Raw genomic sequence first — 14726 nt, 5'->3', positions numbered from 1 at the left:
ACTCAGTAGAGTTATTGACCCCTTCCTGTTCCTAACCTCCACCCACAGAGAGTCCGTAGACAATCCCTCCATGTCTTCCTCCTTTTCTGCAGCTGTGACATTATCTCCGATCAGCAGTGCCACACCCCCACCTCTTTTGCCTCCCTCCCTGTCCTTTCTGAAACATCTAAAGCTTGGCACTCGAAGTAACCATTCCTGCCCCTGATCCATCCAAGTCTCTGTAATGACCACAACATCATAGCTCCAAGTACTGATCTACGCTCTAAGCTCATCTGCTTTGTTCATAATACTCCTTGCATTTAAATAGACACATCTCAAACCATCAGTCTGAGCGTGTCCCTTCTCTACCACCTGCCTATCCTCCCTCTTGCATTGTCTCCAAGCTTTCTCTGTCTGTGACCCAACCGCCTCTTCCTCCATCTCTTCAGTTTGGTTTCCACCCCCCCACTATCCTAGCTTAAACTCTCCCCAATAGCCTTAGCAAACCTCCCCATTATTTATTAATAAATAGTCATAGTCATAGTCATAGTCATACTTTATTGATCCCGGGAGAAATTGGTTTTCGTTACAGTTGCACCATAAATAATAAATAGTAATAGAACCATAATAGTTAAATAGTAATATGTAAATTATGCCAGTAAATTATGAAATAAGTCCAAGACCAGCCTATTGGCTCAGGGTGTTTGACCCTCCAAGGGAGGAGTTGTAAAGTTTGATGGCCACAGGCAGGAATGACTTCCTATGACGCACTGTGCTGCATCTCGGTGGAATGAGTCTCTGGCTGAATGTACTCCTGTGCCCACCCAGTACATTATGTAGTGGATGGGAGACATTGTCCAAGATGGCATGCAACTTAGACAGCATCCTCTTTTCAGACACCACCATCAGAGAGTCCAGTTCCATCCCCACAACATCACTGGCCTTAAGGATGAGTTTGTTGATTCTGTTGGTGTCTGTTACCCTCAGCCTGCTGTCCCAGCACACAACAGTAAACATGATAGCACTGGCCACCACAGGCTCGTAGAACATCCTCAGCATTGTCCGGCAGACGTTAAAGGACCTCAGTCTCCTCAGGAAATAAAGACGGCTCTGACCCTTCTTGTAGACAGCCTCAGTGTTCTTTGACCAGTCCAGTTTATTGTCAATTCGTATCCCCAGGTATTTGTAATCCTCCACCATGTCCACACTGACCCCTTGGATGGAAACAGGGGTCACCGGTACCTTAGCTCTCCTCAGGTCTACCACCAGCTCCTTAGTCTTTTTCACATTAAGCTGCAGATAATTCTGCTCACACCATGTGACAAAGTTTCCTACTGTAACCCTGTACTCAGCCTCATCTCCCTTGCTGATGCATCCAACTATGGCAGAGTCATCAGAAAACTTCTGAAGATGACAAGACTCTGTGCAGTAATTGAAGTCTGAGGTGTAAATGGTGAAGAGAAAGGGAGACAAGACAGTCCCCTGTGGAGCTCCAGTGCTGCTGATCACTCTGTCGGACACACAGTGTTGCAAGCACACGTACTGTGGTCTGCCAGTCAGGTAATCAAGAATCCATGATACCAGGGAAGCATCCACCTGGATCGCTGTCAGCTTCTCCCCCAGCAGAGCAGGGTGGATGGTGTTGAACGCACTGGAGAAGTCAAAAAACATGACCCTCGCAGTGCTCGCTGGCTTGTCCAGGTGGGTGTAGACACGGTTCAGCAGGTAGACGATGGCATCCTCAACTCCTAGTCGGGGCTGGTAGGCGAACTGGAGGGGATCTAAGTGTGGCCTGACTGTAGGCCGGAGCAGCTCCAGAACAAGTCTCTTCAGGGTCTTCATGATGTGGGAGGTCAATGCCACTGGTCTGTAGTCATTAAGGCCGCTGGGGCGCGGCGTCTTCGGCACAGGGACGAGGCAGGACGTCTTCCACAGCACAGGAACCCTCCGGAGCCTCAGGCTCAGGTTGAATACATGGTGAAGTACTCCACATAGCTGAGGAGCACAGGCTTTGAGCACCCTGGTACTGACACCATCCGGTCCTGCAGTCTTGCTTGGGTTGAGACGTTTCAGCTGTCTTCTCACCTGTTCAGCCGTGAACAATAAATAAGCAATAACGATCAAGAACATGACATGAAGAATTCTTGAAAGTGAGTCCATAGGTTATGGGAACAGTTCAGTGATGGGGAATGTGAAGTACCGTGAACTTATCCCTTTTGGTTCAAGAGCCTGATGACTGAGGGGTAATAACTGCTCCTGAATCTGGTGGTGTGAGTCTCCATTCAAGGGCATTGGTGTTTCCATACCAGGCTGCAATGCAACCAGTCAATATACTCTGCACTGCACATCTGAATAGAAGTTTGTCAAATTTTAGAAGTTTTTTTTTATTATTAACTTTTTATTGCAACACCAACAAATTACATTCAATACAACCAGTTACCAATTACATTTTGACTGTTTAACCCAGCCACCCCCAACCTTCATCACCATCCCCCCTCCACCCTTCTCTCCCCCTCTCTCCCCCCATCCCTCTCCCCTCCACCAATCAACTGAATAGTAGTACATACACAGACAAAGCATTCCTATTTTAACAAAAGATCTTTTAAGTTACATATCAAATTTGTCCGCATTAAGATTGTGTTTGGTCGTGCATCATTTGCTCTTGCTGATGAAAGTCCCAGGTAAGAAATGTCCAAAAAGCTCTGAAGCCAGTGAGTATTTGAAATATCGTGGGGAGGTTTCCAACGCTGGACTACAATCTTCTTAGCTGCAGTCAGGCCTGCCAGCCAGGTTTTGCGTGTTTTTTCTATAAGGGAAAGGTGGGAGTCATCATTTAGAAGATGTACAGTGGGGTCCATTGGTAATTGTACCCCTGTTAGTTCTGTAAGAGTACTGATAATCTTCCCCCACAAACCAAAAACCCCTGGACATTCCCATACAACATGTATAAAAGAGCCATTGGTTCCGTGGGGGCAAAATGAGTAATATGGGTCAGGAACCAGTCCCACTTGATGTCTAATTCTTGGTGTTAAATATGCTCTATGACAAAATTTCAAGTGTATATACCGATGATTTGCGTTTTTCGAAGCACTGGCAGCATTATCCCAAATCACATCCCAGTCTAAGTCTTGTCCCAATTCAAATATATCTCTATCCCAGGCTTTCATTCTGGATGTGAGCATATAATTGTGGGAGTTTAATTTATCATTTTTATATGACACTATCTGTCCTGGAGCACTCTGTATCCAACTTAAAATGGGATGGTCCTTTAAATCTGACCCCCAGGGAACGCCGTAGGCTTTACAAGCTGATCTTGCTCGAAAGTAGAAGAAAAGAGAGTGTTTATCAATATTATATTGAGATATCAGTTCTTGAAAGCTAAGGATAGTACCTGCCCCATTAATATCTTGAAGAGTAGTAATACCTTTATCCTCTCAAGTTCTGTTGGTGAATGGTTTCCCCCCAGATAGAAAATGGTTAGAAGTTTGAAGAAGTTTGGCATGAGTCCCCAAATCCTAATGACTTTCCACAGGGGCACCAGTGAGAGCATCCTGACTGGCTGCATCACTGCCTGGTATGGGAACTGTACCTCCCTCAATCGCAGGACTCTGCAGAGAGTGGTGCGGACAGCCCAGCGCATCTGTAGATGTGAACTTTCCACTATTCAGGACATTTTCAAAGACAGGTGTGTAAAAAGGACCTGAAGGATCACTGGCGACCCAAGATCCAAGTTCTAGCTGCTACCATCCAGGAAACGGTACCGCAACATAAAAGTCATGACCAACAGGCTCTGGGACAGCTTTTTCCACCAGGCCATCAGACTGAATAATTCGTGCTGATACAATTGTATTTTGGTGTTATATTGACTGTCCTGTTGTACGTACCATATATTATAAATGACTATAAATTTCACATTGCACATTGCACATTTAGACAGAGAAGTAGCGTAAAGATTTTTATTCCTCATGTATGAAGGATGTAAGTAATGAAGTCAATTCAATTCATGCTGAATCTCTACAAGCTTCGAAGGAAGTACAGTTGCTCCCATGCTTTCTCTGTGTTACTTTATTCAATATTCTGTTATTACTTTCCCTTGTACTACCTCGGTACACTGTTAGAATGATTTAATCAATGTGAACAGTATACAAGTTTTTCACTATATCTCAGTACATGTGACAATAATAATCCAATTTACCAATCTTTCTTTCACTGCTGTCTCTCTGACTCCCTCTAGTGTGCCTTTATCTTTCCATTGTTTTTTTTCTCTCTCTCTCTCTCTCTTTCCCACTCTCTACCTCACACATGCTTTTCCCATGTTGCTAGGTCCCTCTTACTTTCTCTGTGTTTCTGTCTCCGTCTGTCTGTCTGTCTCTTTCTCTCTGTTACTCACTCTCCCCCCTCTCTCTCTGTCTCTCTCTCTGTCTCTCTGTCTCTCTGTCTCTCTCTCTCTGTCTCTCTGTCTCTCTCTCTGTTGGTGTTGCACTGAGCTTGTTTGTGGAATTCCTGATCCCAACACTGTCTCAGTTTTCAGCAAACTATGATTATCCAGTACAAAGTCCTTCACCTGGCTTTGACATTTGGATGTCTGGAGATTATAATGGAGTGTTTGTGTAAGGAGAAGATAAGCAGGTTATGTGGGACTGGAGTCACATATTGGCTGGATAACATGACTTCCCTTAGCTCTCTTTTTTCACTTTAAAAATATATATTTTCTTATTGTAACATGATAATTCTTTATGTATTGCAGTGTATTGTGATAATAAACCTGATTCTGATTCTGAGTACACTGACTACCAGTCAAAACTGTTCTAGTTGCAAAAGAGATGCTTTGGGACACCCGAAGTTCATGAATTTCACTGTGGTTTATTTTGAGAAGAATACAGAATCAAAATCAGGGAGAGAGAGGGAGAGGAAGAGAAGGAGAGAGAGAATATATATTTTTTCTCACCCCTTATGGGTGATGTATATGTGTATTTTTCCCCCAATCTCAGCTCTACCAGAGGCCTGGGAGCTTGGGAGTGCATGACAGTATCCTTGCTGATCCTAGTAGAGCGCTCTTCAGGACTGGGATCTCAGATGTTGTTCCTGGGATTTGTTGGAGCCACTCTCCCAGTCCAGGTGTCGCAGCTCCAAGTGCTCCTATCACCACCAGGATTACTCTGACCTTTCTGTCTGCTCGTTCAAGCCCTGGTATTTCTCCAGCTTCTCATATTCTTTCTTCCTGATGTTACTGTCATTCGGGATCGCCACAGCTATTACTGTTGCTTTCTTTTGTTCCTTGTCCAGTTTTACTCTGTCTGATTGGTTGGCCAGTACCTGCTTATCAGTCTGTATTTGGAATTCTCACAGGATCTTAACTCTCCCATTCTCTACCGCCTTCTCAGGTGTTTCCCATTTGGACTTGGGAATGTCCAATCCATACCCAGCGCAGATGTTCCTGTGCACAATTCCTGCAATTCGGTTGTGCAGTTCAGTGTCTGCTGTCCCTGCCTGCATCTTGTACCCTGCTACTATGTGCTGGATGGTTTCAGTGGATTCCTTGCACAGTCTGCATCTTGGGTCTAGTCTGGTGTGATAGACCCCTGCTTCTATTGCTGTTATGCTCAGTGCCTATTCTTGTGCAGTCATGAGCAGGGCCTCTATGCTGTCCCTCAGTCCTGCCATTTCCAGGCCATATGTAGGACCTTCTTATGTCAGCCACCTCTGACATCTGGTGATGGGACATCCAGTGCAGTGGCTTGTCCTGCCATGGCCTCTGGTCCTCTGGCTCTGCTTCACCCACTTCCATTTCCATGTCCCCTGCCTGCTGTCTGAGGTATTCTCCTAGAAGGTTTTCCTTAAGGGGCCATCTTCTTGACATACTCATGGACGTTTCGCATTTCTTCCAGGACTGTGGCCTTGACACTTCCAGGTCCCTGTCCTCTGTTCTGGAGGGTGTACAGTCGCTTGATTTTGGATTTTGGATGGAATCGTCCATGTATTGTTAGTAGTTTCTGGGTCTTGATGTCACGGCTTCCAGTTCGTTCCTTGGCCACTACACTATTGCAGCTGGGTATCTGATGACTGGTAGGGTGAATGTTTTGATGGCTCTGATTTTGTTCTTCATTCAGTTGGCTTTTTAGGACCTGTCGCACACTTTGGAGGTAGCTGGATGTGCTTCATATATAAGGTACTTCATATATATATGAAGGAAGGAAGAAAGACTAAAATGAATCTCTGGGTCTCTGGGTAGTATACATTGACAGTCTGACCCCGGGAGTGTGTGATGGGACAGTGTAGAGAGAGCTTCACTCTGTGTCTGACCCTGGGAGTGTGTGATGGGACATTGTAGAGGGAGCTTCACTCTGTATCTGACCCCGGGAGTGTGTGATGGGTCAGTGTGGAGGGAGCTTCACTCTGTGTCTGATCCTGGGAATGTCATGGTCCGGATCGGGGTCCCTTTAAATTTAGCTTGTTTATGTTACGATCCGGACCATTGATTCCCTGTTTTCCCGTGTCCCTCGACTTTGGTGATTAGAGGCAATTAACACTCGGCTGAACTGGTAGTTTATAGCCTCCGGCTTTCAGCCGTTCGGCGTGGGAGCATCTGCAAAGTCATCCAAGGTACGGTGTGCCGATGTCATCTGGCCGGAGCAAGCCTAGTCTCCGCCGAAGCGAGTGCCAGTAATTCGCCTCTCCTCACGGGAGCAACCCTGTCCAGTTACCTCGCCAAAGCGAGCCTGCAAAGTTTCCTCACTGAGGTGGGTCCGTCAGTTAACCCGCCAGAGGGGATCAAGAACCGCTGTCTACTGTTCCCGGGCCGAGTCGAGAGCTTAGTCCACCTTTGGTCCTCACCTGGCACTCAGCTCTCACCTGTGGCTCCCCGTAGCTGTTTGCATGCGATAGCGGCCACACCCCGGGCAACGGCTTCGACAAGCCGGCTAAACCAGGTGAGGGTAGCCGACGGGTCTCAAACCCTCGGTGAGATCGGGAGTTGTCTATCCCAGCATGTGAAGACTGACTCCGGTGGATTGAGCGGACGAGACCAATGGAAGGTCCAACGGTCAAGAAGGCGGCCTCTGCAAGTGTCGTGGAACGTGTAGAGCAGGACAAGACACAGAAGACGTCCTGGTCATCCACTGCGCCTAGTCCCATCTCCAGCCGTCTAGACTCTGTCTTGCCACTGGACCCAGATGGGAATTGGGAAGAGAGAGTGAGGCTGATGCTGCGCAACTCTCCCTCACTTAAATCCAAATCACACGCTAGTCTCGACACCATCATTATGGTGTCGAGGTCCTCATTGACGTCAATGATGGACGAACAACTTTATTATTAGTTAGTATTATTATTATATTTATTATTATTACTAACTGTTGTTTTAAATTGCGGTTGTAACGAAATAATTTCCCACTCGAGATCAATGAAGCACCTACCATTACACTGTGGAGGCTAGTGTTCATGATAGGGCTGACTAATTTTACAACTCTCTGCAGCTTACTTCAATCCTGTGCAGCAGCCCCCATCCCAACCCCCATGCCAGATGGTAGTGCCGCCTATTAAAATGCTCTCTAAGGTACATCTGTGGAAATTTTCAAGCATTTCAGGTGACAAACCAGATCTTTTCAAATTCCTAATGAAATCCAGCCACTGTCTTGCCTTCTTTATAACTGCATCGATATGTTGGGACCAGGTTAGATCCTCAGAGATCTTGACACCCAGAAATTTGAAATTGCTCACTCTCTCCACTTCTGATCTATGAGGACTGGTATGTGTTCCGTCATCTTAGCCTTTCTTATTGTAATTTATAGCATGTAATTTTTTTAATGTAAACAACAAATTTCATAACATATGTCAGTGATATTACATCCAATTCTGGTCCTGATTCTGAATTCATTCAGTAACCCTTCACTTTATTCGGCTCCAACATGCACTGAGACCATAAGACCATAAGATATAGGAGCAGCCATTTGGCCTATCGATCTGTTCCAACATTTCATCATGGCTGATCCACTTTCCCTCTGAGCTCCAATCTCCTGCCCTCTCCCCGTACCCGTTAATCAAGAATCTACCGACATCTGTCTTAAGTATTTGTAAAGACTTGGCCTCCACAGCTGCCTAAGGCAACGAATTCTGCAGATTCAACAGTCTCTGGCTAAAGAAGTTCCTCATCTGCATTCGAAAATTATGCCCCTCTATTCTGAGGCTGTGTCCCCTGTTCTTAGACTCCCCTTCCATAGGAAAGTGTGAGCACGTGGCCAAGTGGTTAAGGCACTGGACTAGTGATCTGAAGGTCGTGAGTTCGAGCCCCAGCCGAGGGAACGTATTGTGTCCTTGAGCAAGGCACTTAATCACACATTGCTCTGCGATGACACTGGTGCCAAGCTGTATGGGTCCTAATACCCTTCCCTTGGACAACATTGGTGTCGTGGAGAGGGGAGACTTGCAGCATGGGCAACTGCTGGTCTTCCATACAATCTTGCCCAGGCCTGCGCCCTGGAGAGTGAAAACAGGTGCCCTGGAGAATGAAAACAGGCGCAGATCCATGGTCTCGCAAGACTAACGGTTGCCGCCATAGGAAACATTCTCTCAACATCCACTTTATCAATGCCTTTCACCATTCAATAGGTTTCATTTAGGTCAACTCTCATTCTTCTGAATTCCAGTGAGTACAGACTGAGAGCTCTTCAAATGACAAGCCACTTGATCCTGGAATCACTTTTGTGAGCCTCCTGTGAACCCTCTCCAATGCCAGAACATCATTTGCAAGATTAGAATCCCAATACTGCTCACAGTACTCCATGTGAGGCTTCACCAGTGCTTTATAAAGCCTCAACATTACAGCCTTGCTTTTAACTTCTAACCCACTCATTAACCACTGTCAGTGGTTAATTAGTGACTCTCAGAGATAGCATTTCTAACAATGATTGAAGTAATTCCAATGAACGCAAAGGCATGAGAAACATGAATAGGTTATTTGATCCCTCAAGCCTGCTCTATCACTGAATGAGATCATGTCTGATCCAACCTCAGTGGAAGTTATACTTGTCCATCTGTTCTTCACCAGCCTGGACTTCACTTTCAATAATCCATTCCTGTCTTGAATATGTGTTGGTGGTCTGTCAGATCCAACAATGACAGGATACCAGTGCAGAGTTTTTAAAGTGGAAAAGCTGTTACACTGGGGCAGTCCCACTCTCCCAATCTCAGAAGTCCAGGTCCAATGGTATGAGTAGTCGTCACAAACTGGGGTTTTCCCTGGTTGCAGTGGATGACCCTGACTTCGTCCATGCCTTATCCTGCCCTGCATTCTCCACGAAGCGTTGCAGAACCACCTTCCTGTCCGTTGGATCTCACTGGAGATCCCATTCGTCTAGCCGGCTGGATTGACTTCACATGCTAGGACAGGCATGTCCCTATCTCACCAGGGTACGAGGCCGCTGGCTACCCTCACTTGGTTTAGACTGCCTGTTGAACTGCTGTAGCGGAGTGTGTCCGCTGTCACATGCAAACAGCTCCTTGGAGCCACAGGTGGGAGCTGAGTGTCCGGTGGGGACCGAATGTGAGTGAGCTGCCGCAGAATGGACATGACAAGCATCTTCACCAGAGGTGCTACCCCTCCCCGGACACCCCATACAGCCCAATATATATTCAGGACTAAACTTCACAGAATTCAAGAGGATCACTGCTGAAATTGTTTAACACGACCTCAGACTTTATATTCTGTTCTCTCTCACAATCCTACACTTGGTGTTGTTATGTTTGTTTTGATGATTATTTTGCACCTGTGTGAGGTATGTATAATTTATGTCGGTTTAATTTTCTGTGAACTTGCATTGTGCTGTAGCTTCAGAAAAATATTGTTACAATCGGAGTCAGGTTTATTATCATGGACGTTCGTCATAGAATTTGTTCTTTCACGACAGTAGTACATTGCAACACATACAGAAATCACTTTTACAATCATCATCATCATTATGTGGCAGGTCTCGTGACGTGGGTGATCGTGGTCTTTCCATCAGCATGATTGTTCTTGGCAATTTTTTCTACAGAAGAGTTTTGCCATTGCCTTCTTCTGGGCAGTGTCTTTACAAGACAGGTGACCCCAAGGAGAAGATGCCACGACGCAGTGCGCGTGGCCGTTCCAAATGAATATCGATATGTGTAACTAGGGGTGCCGTGCACAATTCGGATTTGATAAGGACAGCCATGAAGCACAGAGGAACATCTGGAGTAACTTCTGAAATGCCTGCTTTGCTGCCGCTGCTACTGTGCGATCGAGAATCTCCGGAGGGAAGGCCCCAGGTCCTCAGCTTTGCCTATTGCCTGTTGCCGGCGCCGGGGTCGAAGCGCTCGGCAGAGATGGTGCTCGGTGCTCGGTGTCGAAGAGGCGGTTGGAGGCTCGGAGTTTTTCGGACGGACTCGGAGTCAGACTGTGGTCGGATGCTTCCGGGATGTTGCACCAGCAAGTTGGCGGCGCTGGAGGTTTACCGTCTGCGTGAGATGATGGGACTTTCCAGAGACTTTGAGACTTTTACTGTGCCATGGTCTGTTCTTATCAAATTACAGTATTGCTTTGCACTGTTGTAACTATGTGTTATAATTATGTGGTTTTTGTTAGTTTTTAAGTTAGTTTGTCATGTGTTTTCGTGATATCATTCTGGAAAAATGTTTTTATCATTTCTTAATGCATGGAAAAACATTTTTATCATTTCTTAATGCATGGAAAAACATTTTTATCATTTCTTAATGCATGCATTACTAAATGACAATAAAAGGGGACTGCGTGTCCTCATAATCATAATCAGTGTTGCAATTTTACCCAACTCGAAAGCTTCCTTGGCAGCTCGCTCCAGTTCCTCCCTACCCTCTGGGTAAGGAAGTTACCTCTCAGGTCTCTTTTATCCTCTCCTCTCTTATCTTGTATCTGTGACCTCTGGGTTTATAGCTGGGCAAATCTTCACCCCGCCACCCACTATATAAAAATTATAAATAAGTAGTACAAAAAGAGACAAAGATAGTGAGGTGGTGCACGTGGTTCAGAAATCTGGTGGGGGGGGGGCGGTATGAAGCCGTTCCTAAAATGTTGAGTGTGTGGCTTCAAGCTCCTGTACCTCTGGACGATAAGGGTTCATAATGACGGATGCCTTCTTCTGCTTTTGAAGATGTTCTCGATTGTGGGGAGGCTAGTGCTCATGAAGGGACTGGCTGAGTTCACCACCCTCTGCAGCTCTTTCTGGTCCTGTGCGTTGGTGCATCTAAACCAGGTGGTGATACGACTCGTCAGAATGCTCTCCGCAGTACATCTGTAGAAATTTGTAGGGTCCTTGGTGACATGCCAAATCTCCTCAAGCTCTTAATGAAATATAGTTGCTGTTGTACCTTCTTTGAAATTGTATAGATATGTTAGTCCCAGGTTAGATCCTCAGAAATGCTAACACCCAGGAACCTGAAACTACTCACCCTTTCCACTGCTGATCCCTTGATGAGGACAATTGTGTGTTCCCTCAACTGGAAGCAGAATTTTCATCGCATTTTGCTCTGTGATTATGAATTTCTCTGAGAATACTTTCCTTCCCAAATGGGAGAGCCCTTTACTGAAACTTCTCCCTCTGTTTCAGACCCCACCCTGTAAGAGGAGTAAACAGAAGATCATCACCAGTCAGATTTGAGGATGGGAATTTGAAGAATACACTGAAGATCAAGGCCAAAATCACATTTAATACCACATGTACAAGTACATAGAACATGGAACAGTGCAATACAGTACAGTCTTTCAATTTCAATTCAATTCAAGTTTAATTGTCATTCAACCATACAGGAATGCCCATGTATACAGCCAAACAAAACAGCGTTACTCCAGGGCCAAGGTGCAAAACACAGTGCCTACAGACATACACAGCACAAAGCACACATAGCACATACAAGATAGCAAGCATATAAATATAAGATACAGCCACCCAAAATTATATGGTCCAGACCCAAGTCACAATAGAGCTTGTCTTCTGCTGAGTGAACACTAGGGGACAGCACCGACTGCCACCTGAACGATACACCACACCACCTCTAGTGGAGCACACCAGATCCAATGCCTCTCTCTTGGTGGCTGCAAACCCGTGACACCACGGCTTGAGGCCTTGTCCATCGAATGCCGCAGAAATCTGCAGTCGACCACGATCTCATGTCGACCTTTTCTCGAAGGCTGTCACGGTGGCATAGTGGTTAACACAATGCTTTATAGGAGAGGTGACCTGGCTTTAACTCCCGCTGCTGTCTGTAAGGAGTTTGCAGGTTCTCCCTGTGACTGCATTGGTTTCCTCTGGCTGCTCCAGTTTCCTCTCAGAGTCCAAAGACGTACCTGTTGGTAGGTTAATTAGTCATTAGAAGTTGTCCCATGATTAGGCTAGGATTAAATCGGGGGAAATTTAAGGATGGTGTGGCTCGATGGGCCAGAAGGATCTATTCCGTGCTGTATCTCAATAAACAAATAAATAAATCATTGTAAAGCTAACATTCCAGCATATATATATATACTCTGCAATTAAAAAAACTTACTAGTATATAAGCAGTATGCACAAGAAAATTATTTATTAAACATAACTCACACAATGTTTTTACAGGAAAGAATGCCATAGAACAAAAATAATCTATTTTTATACAAAGTTCCCTAGGTGTCAGTGCTGCCAAACTGTAGTGTTAGGGCTCTGCCGGTTGGTTGAAGAACTAAATGGTTGAAGGGAAGCAGCCGTTCCTAAACCTGGTGGTCATGTGAAACCATGGGAACAGGTGGAGGAAGGTCTTCTGAGTAGCTGGTGTGTTTCACAAGTCCTGGTTCTGTGACCATGGAAGCCAGGCAGACAATCTCTGAATAGTACTGTATTGATAATGGCTAGTATTGACACTGTCCAGGAGAAGGCAATGGCAAAACACTTCTGTAGAAAAATTTGCCACGTACAGTCATGGTCAAGACCACGATTGCCCACGTCATATGGCATGGCACAGAATGAATGAATGGAACTATCCCTGGAGGCGCATTCCAGACACCCACCACGTACTGTGTAAACAAAAACTTGCTCCACTTTGTCCATCTCACATTAAATGCAATCCCTCTGGTATTAGACATTTCAACCCTGGGGAAGAACCAATGTTGGCCATCTATCTATGACTCTCATAATGTTTTGAACCTCTATCTGATCTCCCCTCAGTCTCTGCTGCTCCACAGAAAACAACCCAAGTTTGTCCAACCTTTCCTCTAATCCAGCCAGCATCCTGGTGAACCTCTCTCAAACTTCCACATCCTTTCTATAATGGGGTGACCAGAACCACATGCAATACTCCAGATGTGACTTATCTAGAATTTTAAAAAGTTGCTACAAAACTTCCCAAATCCTGAACTCAGTTCCTCGACTAATAAAGAGAAGCATGCCATATGCCTTCTTTATCAGCCAGTCAGCCTGTGTGTGTCCTGGTCCGGTCCGTAAAGTCCGCATTCCGGTTCACGGTCCGGTCCGTGGACTCGGGGCTCTGGGTCTTCCAGATGTCCCATGTTTCAGTTGAGTTAATCATAGGCACCCGATTTCCATCTTAAGGCTTGGAATATAAGTAGCCTTGGGGTTGTCAAGGTCCCCTGGGAGCAACTTGCTGGTGGAAGGCTAGAGTGGCCACTTGCCATCTTTAGGCCACATTGGAGAACCATCGCTTCATGGACCCTTGCTGTCAGTAGTTGGAGCTGTCTTTGCGGTATGAATTTGGCTGTTTCCTGGGCCAGCTGAGCGGCCATCAGCCACTCTGAGCTAGGTAGGGATCCGGTTGTTTCTGTAGCCAGCTGAGGTTGCTGGCTGTAACTGCGACTCGGAGCAACCCCAATGCAGAGGTGAAACTGTCTGTCGTTCTTTAGTGTTTGTCTCTTCTTGTCCTCGCCTCTGTGGGGTAAGTCAGGCTGTTCTGCCGTTGCCCCGCAGGGTGATCTGTCTTGTCTTGTCTTTGCCTCTGTTGGGTAAGTCCGGCTGTCCTGCTGTTACCTGATGGATTGTTTTGTCCCACCTTGGTGTGGAGATAAAGTTGAGTCCTGGCTTGTCCGAGCATAAGTCCTGGCTCTATGTCTATGTCCAGTCTCATGTTAGTGTCGTGTTAAAGGTGAGTCCTGGCTTTTCGAAGGGTAAGTCCTGGCTCTATGTTGATGTACAGTTCCCAGTCTGTCTCTGAGCTCCAGCCTCCAAGCCCAGGCTCCTAGTTCATGGTTCCTAATCCTGGTCTCGCCTTCCCAAGCCCAGGTCCTGTCTAGTCCATGTCCTAGCCCAAGTCTGCGTTCTTGTCCCTGCTCCTTGTCTGTCCTGTCACGTTCCTATTCTAGTCAAGTCCTGTTCCTAGTACTTCAGTGTCTGTGTCTTGCACTTGGGTCCGTTCACCAGTGACCCCCTTGTGACAGCGTGGTCATTTTCAGGGAGCTATAGATTTGGATCTCAAGATTCCTCCGCTCATCACTATTGTGAAGGGTTTTGCATTGACTGCACTGTCCCAAGGTGCAACAATTCACATTTAGCAGGGTTAAATACCATCTGTCTTTTCTCCCCCCATATCTTCAACTGATCTATATATCAATTATGTAATGACTACCTTCCAGTGGCTCTGGCCTCACACATCATGAAGATCCTTGAGAAGCTGGTCCTGACTCACCTCCATCCCCTGGTCAGATCAACCCTCGGTCCCGTGTAGTTTGACTACCAGGAGCACATTGGAGTCAACGATGTTGTCATCGACCTGCTGAACAG

The sequence above is a fragment of the Mobula hypostoma genome, chromosome 4 (assembly GCF_963921235.1).
Source record: "Mobula hypostoma chromosome 4, sMobHyp1.1, whole genome shotgun sequence".
In the NCBI taxonomy this organism is placed as follows: domain Eukaryota; kingdom Metazoa; phylum Chordata; class Chondrichthyes; order Myliobatiformes; family Myliobatidae; genus Mobula; species Mobula hypostoma.
The sequence above is the reverse complement of the archived record's forward strand: the minus strand, read 5'-3'. Positions refer to the sequence as shown.